Genomic DNA, 6,862 nt, shown 5'->3' on the forward strand with positions numbered 1-6,862 from the left:
CCCCCGTTTTTGATCCCATTCCCCACTCCACCCCCACAAAATGTCTCTGGTATATGGTTGTTCATTATTTTTGAACAAAATTTTTTTAAGGAAAACACAAAGTATAAAGAAAATTTCTGATAAATTATGTTCATTAAAATTATAGCTTTGTTTATGTTAAAAACACAGACAACAAAAGAAAATCCTAGATTGGAAGATATTTGCCAGGTAAGTGACTAGTATTCAGTCTCCAAAAAAAGATAAATGACACAAATAAGAACAGAAAATTGAAACCCCTATCTTACAAAAGAAGAAATATAAATGACCAGAAACATGATCATAAGTTCAATGACATTATTAATCACAGGAATACTAGTTAAAACATCAATGAGGTATTGCTCGTGCATATCATTTGCAAAAATAAAAATTAAAAGGTGATCAATATCATAATACCATAGAGTTGTGAGTGCATACTCGACAGTCAATAAGTCTACTCCTAAGTATGTACCTTGAGGAGTTCTAGTCTATATGAGTGTCAGATGATATGATTCAATTATAATTGATAATAGCAGAAATCAGGAAACTACTCAAATTGTCTAGCAAACAGTTGGATGGAATTCCAAGTTGGGATTTATTCATGGACTGACTATTATATCATATGTAAAGAGAATACAATGTAGCTACTTGCTTCATCATAGAGGAATCTTATAGTGTAGAATGTAAGAAGCCTAGCACAAAAGTTACATATTGAATTGTATGTGCATAAAAAAGCGAACTATCAAATAAAATATGATTTAAGTATATGATTTAAGTATATGATTTATGTATATAAGTGGAAAATTGTGTATGGGGGAGAGAGAGAGAGAAGCATGAGAAGGAAAAGTAGAAGAGGAATGAGACAAGAGAGGGAAGGTGAAGTGGCGAGAAAGACAGAAATGGCGCTACCTCTGGAAAGGAGGAAGGGACGTACAGGTGTGGACTGGGATTTAACGTCAGATTTAAAAATACGCTGTCTGTCTCAATTCTTTGGTTGTCAGTACATGAGTATTTTATTATTTTGCTCTAAACTGTACATATATTTTTATTTACTCCTTTATATATATCTTACTGTAAAAATATATTGAGCCAGCCATAAGACTCTATTGTGTTATTCCCATGTTTGCTGACAGATAATATAGTTAAGGATCAAGATAGGCTATGTAGACATACTGGATTTTCAAGAGTATCATAAAGAAAAATGAATGTCTGAAAATAGCGCAAAAGTGACTTTTACACCTGCTTTCTCGCAGCTAAATGAGATGTTTTCAAAAACTAGCTTTGAGAAAACAAGGGCATGTTAAAGGAGATGCCCAGAGTGTTACTGCAGCAGGATTTGAAACTGAACAGACCTTACTCCAGGGGTTGGGTCTCAGGGACTATACACAAGGCTTTGTTCTAAAAAGTCCCTTTGCAGGTGCAAAATGATCAGTCCTGCTCGGTGTTCGCACGTTGTATTCTGACCGGTGATCTCACTTTACAAGTGTCTACACACAAGTAGCATTGGCATACTGCAGCTGTAGAGAATGTTTGCAGGAGCCACTGAAACAATATAGACAGATTGCAGGATGGCCCAGAGACCGTGCACCTTCACATTCTGGGCAAATCGAGAACCTCATGTTGAGAAAATGGATGTCATAAGGACAGGTGATTCCCTGAAGTAAGTTTTGCAAGCTGGAAAGAAGTGAGATTGAAAAACTGAGAATAAATATCTAGATGGTTCAGAGCCATTTAAATTAATATAGAGTACCTTTGCATTTTGTTTGTGAGACCAGCTTCCACTTAACTTTTTTTCTTTTTTTTTATGATTGTCATGATCAAAGGAAAGAGCTCTTTGGACAGGCAAGAAGGTGTGACTTAAGCACATCTTAAGGAATAGTGATGAATTCTTGGACATGCAAGGTCTGAAAATAAAACCTATAGTTGGGCTTCAAGGTGGAAATTTTGCTAACATATACCAGAAAAAAAGAGTAAGATGGGAACTGGTTTCCAGTGTAAATTAAATGAAGAATCTTTATATTTATTTACAACAGTGGTATAGGGCAAAATCGATCAGCTCTACTGGAGGTAAAGTTAGGCACCTATCATGCTAAATGACAAGTCTTATGGATCGTGTTATACTAACATTCTTGTAAAAATTTATTTACTTTATGCATGCAAGAACTGAGGTACAGGCTAGAAGTGAGGGGGTGAGAGGACTCACCAGAGGCAGAGTGGGGAACAGAACAGGCAGGTTGACTGAAGCACACTGCTGAGAGGAGCAGCGGGTGAGACAGGAGAGGCCTGCTATGCATGTGGGTCACCTCCCTGGCGGGGGAGAGAACTCTTGCAGTGGCTGCAAATAGCTTCATAGTGCTGTGCTTTAACCCACTGCACCACCAGGGAGGACCCCTGTACTAACATTTTTTTTTTTTAAGATTTATTTGTACATACAGAACTGGGGTACAGGCCAGAGGCTCAGGGGCGGTGAGAGGCTTCACCAGAGACAGAGTGGGGAGCAGAACACGCAGATCGACAAAGTCCACTGCTGAGGGGAGCAGCGGGCGGGTCAGGAGAGGTCTGCCGGGCCATGTGGTCACCTCTGGGGCAGGCGGGAATCGAACTCATGTGGAAGAGGCTTAAGCTTGTCAGTGCTGCGCTTTAACCCGCTGAGCCACCAGGGAGGACCCCTGTACTAACATTTTAATGCAGGCTTGTCCTGCTTTCTAGGGAAAGATACTTCACAGTCAGCACTTTTTTGTACTTAGCGCTGTATTGAGTAGTGTGGCTTATCAGATAAACAATAAAATGTTTCCTGTCCTCATGGACTTTATAATCTACTTAAATATGCACTATCTGGATGAAATAATGGAATAAAAATAGGAGAAAGAAGAAAGGCAGTTGTCCTTCCACAAGGATCTCAGCAGCCTTGCTCCCTGGGTCCTGGCAGAGGAACTCGTGGCCAGAACACCTGCTACTGACTGTGGGGGACTCGCAGGGACTTGCATTCTCCTCAGACTCCTACTCGTCCTCCCTTGGACGTATATGCAACATTTGGAATGCCTCCTCGTAGGAATGTGTTCTCTGTCTTTCTACGAATTCAAAATAGGACTTTCAAGGAGTAAAAAAATCGCTTGGAGGAGGAGTGTTGAATACTGATCAATGGGCAATTAATAGCAAGGAATACAGACTTTTCTATGCACGCATTGGAAAGCAGAACCCGGAGTGCTTTTAGCCAGGGAATGAGCAAGTCTTCCTCTCTCAGACTTCCTGTGGACCATGATGCTGTCCCAAGCAGTGGCTTGTGACCACGTGCTGACGTCATCACTAGGATATATTAGCAGCTCCTGTGCATCTTTAATGAGGATGGACCTTATGTAAAACATTTGTGCAATCTTTTCTTCAATATTTGTGTAGATAATACTTGTTGGCTTGTGAAAGGAATACGCCTCAGTTTAGGACAAAGGCTATCTTATTATCCCACCATCCTGGGGAAATGAAGCTTTCTGTTGCTGAGCCTGCTCATGTGTGATATAGAACCTATTTTCTATATTATTGTAAAATAAAATTACAAAAATAGGGTTTTGCAATATTACAATCTCTATGGTAGTTGTGGGCCATTTTGTCAGATTTCAGGCACTGTGTTGAAAGAAAATCAAGTGGTTAGTAGATAGATAAGCTCACATGAAAATAAGTATATATTCATGTATGTCTTCTGTTTTTTTTTTTGTTTTGTTTTTAAAAGATTTATTATTTGTGCATATAGAACTGGGGTACAGGCCAGAGGCACAGGGGTGGCGAGAGGTTCACCATAGACAGAGTGGGGAGCAGAACAGGCAGATCGACGAAGTACACTGCTGAGGGGAGCAGCGGGTGGGTCAGGAGAGGTCTGCCTCGCCATGTGGTCACCTCCAGGGCAGGCGGGAATTGAACTCATGCTGAAGCGGCTTTAGATTCTCAGTGCTGTGCTTTAACCCGCTGCGCCACCAGGGAGGGCCGTATGTCTTCTGTTTTAATACTCAGTGTGGAGTTTTGCTATGTTCTGGCATAGAACAGAATCCATGTAGAAGGACACAGCAATAAATATCATTACCCACACATACTTGTATTATCCAAGAAAAGCTGTCCATCTAAGTTTTTAATCAGAGTACTATCTCAAGGATATTTACCCTTCAGATGGTAACACTAATTTTGGAAAAAATTAAGAGGATGGAAGGAAGAGTAACCCAAGCTTTGCCAGCAGCAGAATTTTCTTTTATTGATTTTCCATTTATTTTGTGGGATTTTAACAGTGAAAGAGACCTGAGAAGCCATAAAATCAATCCCTCAAATTGAAGTTGAACAAAGCAAATCATTTCCTGCCCACCCTAGTTGGTAGTAATTAACTGGGGGCACCTCGATTACTCTGCCATTAAGAAGTTTTCCTGGGATCGAACTAGTCTTAGTTTATTTATTGGATTCATCCAACCATTCAAGGTGCTTTTGAAGGATTGGATGGAGATTGTTTACATCGCTTAACATTTATTGAATTATAGCATCATATAACTTAGAGCAGACATTAGACTTAATGAGAAAAGCAAGATATTAATCCAGAGGGGGAGAGAGAAAAGAAGGCAGAGGAGGAGTAAGGTAAAGACTGAACTCTACAGACTCCAGAGACGAAATTAGGTTTCTAGTAGGTTATTTTTAGTAAATTTGCTCTTTCCACTTGTACATAAAATGAGTTTGCTGGAAAAATTGATATCAGGAGTAAATGAAATTGAGAACAAGAAGAGTTCATTCTTGGTTTCTGGAATGAGAGCTGGGATGCTTAGGCACAAATACTCGATGGTGTGGTAGTTAAGCTCCTGTATTTATTTAGTCATCATTCTGTTTGCATTTGTCAATTGGCCCCTGCTACGAAGAGAAGGGAAGAAAAGGGATGGGAAGGCATCACCCCCAGCTGATGAGAGAATTTGTAAATTAATGGATATGGTTGATTTCTTTGGGTATGGTTGATTTCTTTCAATACAGAGCTGGAAAGTTCTGTGCCAAGTTTTATTTCCAAAAGTCATTTGATTTTGATAGTAGATTCTGGACAAATGGGTGTTTTAGAATCTTCTTTCCTGATTAGAATAAATAAAAGGGAACCCTAGACCAGCTGAGTATTTTAGCCGCCCACCTGGAACCCCCACAACTCCACGACCACATTCTAACCCTAACTCTACCATGCTAGTCCATAAGTCTCTGGCAGAAGGAGGTTGCTTAGAGTCTTGGCTTGAAGCATGTGGAGGAAAAAGGGGGTGTGACATACTCTTGTTTCCTTTTGAGCTCTGCCAGTCTCTTTGTAGAGAAACAGCCTAGAAAGTCTCAGCCTGGGTGCTGCTGCTTGGGAAAATCCAACTTCAGCTTGGATTTCGTAGTTTTGATTTTTCTATCAATACCAAAAAGTCATTTTGGCCTCCTGAACCCTACCCTCAACATCTTACTTTTATCCATTTCTTTTATTTTCAATTTCCATTGAAGGATAAATGGAAGTGCAAATAGGGACTCATAAATACTGGAGGTTGATGAATGTATTAAAAATAAAAAATGATTATTTTTGATTCATGACTTCTGAAAATATATTTGATGGTTCTTTAACACAAGGAAAGAGATGACCAAAGAGACAGAGAACATCTTTGTTGTTTTATTGATCTCTCTTAATTGTATTCTTTCATCTCAGAAATGAGCTCGCACTGAAGCTCTCGCCTGTACGTGCTGGGTGGAGGGACGCTTCTCTCTCCGTTTCATTTCTGTTACTTATACCATTCCCCAACCTTTGTCAAAGGAAGCCTGATCTAATTTTAAAAAATCATACAAAACATCTAAAGGTCTTTTGGTTTTCAAATGGATAAGAATTTATTTCTGAACTACAAAGAATATTTTTTTCCTAACAAAGTCTGTTCATTTCAAGATAAAATATATGACAGGTCAAAATTGTCAAAATTGCTTTCTTGGTGACAGCCCTGAGTGGGTGACCCAACAAAAAATGATCTGGTGACAAATTAATAATAAGAATACTAGCAGGTTCCTGTGTTTCAGCAGGAGTACTGATTAACACACAGTTATGTGTGTGTGTGTGTGTGTGTGTGTATGTATTAAACACACAATATGATTTGTGTCAAGTGTCAAGAAATTAGTACATATTTTCTTTCAGGACATCACTGAAAGAGAAATATAGTGAACATTTGGGGTGCAACAAGACTTCATGGAAGCAAAGTGAACACTTCTCTGTGGAGAAGTGTGGAAAAGTGTCCAAGAAAGAAAGGAATAAAAATAGTTTCAAATATAAAGGTGGTTTGATGAGTGTGTCTTTGGGGAAAGTAAGTTTTAGCTTTGGGAACATGACTGTGAGGGATGAAACAGGACAGGCAGAACCTTTATTGTGGTGGTCTAAAACATTTGCACTTGAATTGGTAGGCAATGATGGAACCATCAAAGATTTTTTTTTCTAAAGATTTATTTATGCATACAGAACTGGGGTACAAGCCAGAGGTGCAGGGATGGTGAGAGAATTCACCAGAGACAGAGTGGGGTGCAGAACAGGCAAATCAACAAAGTACACTGCTGAGGGGAGCAGTGGGCAGGTCAAGAGAGGTCTGCCGCGCCATGTGGGTCACCTCCTGGGTGGGGATGGAACTCATGCTGAAGTGGCTTTAGCTTCTTAGTGCAGTGCTTTAATCCACTGTGCCACCAGGGAGGGCCCTGCCATCAAAGATTTCTAACACGGACTTGGAATTTAAGAAAATTAGCGTGCATTGGAGAGAAACTGGAAGGAAACTAGAATGTTGTAATAGCTTGAGTCGTCACAAGAATCTAAAGCTCAAGGAGCAGTCCAGATTTTGTT

Source organism: Condylura cristata, unplaced genomic scaffold (assembly GCF_000260355.1).
Source record: "Condylura cristata isolate star-nosed mole 26May11 unplaced genomic scaffold, ConCri1.0 scaffold00009, whole genome shotgun sequence".
NCBI classification, from domain to species: domain Eukaryota; kingdom Metazoa; phylum Chordata; class Mammalia; order Eulipotyphla; family Talpidae; genus Condylura; species Condylura cristata.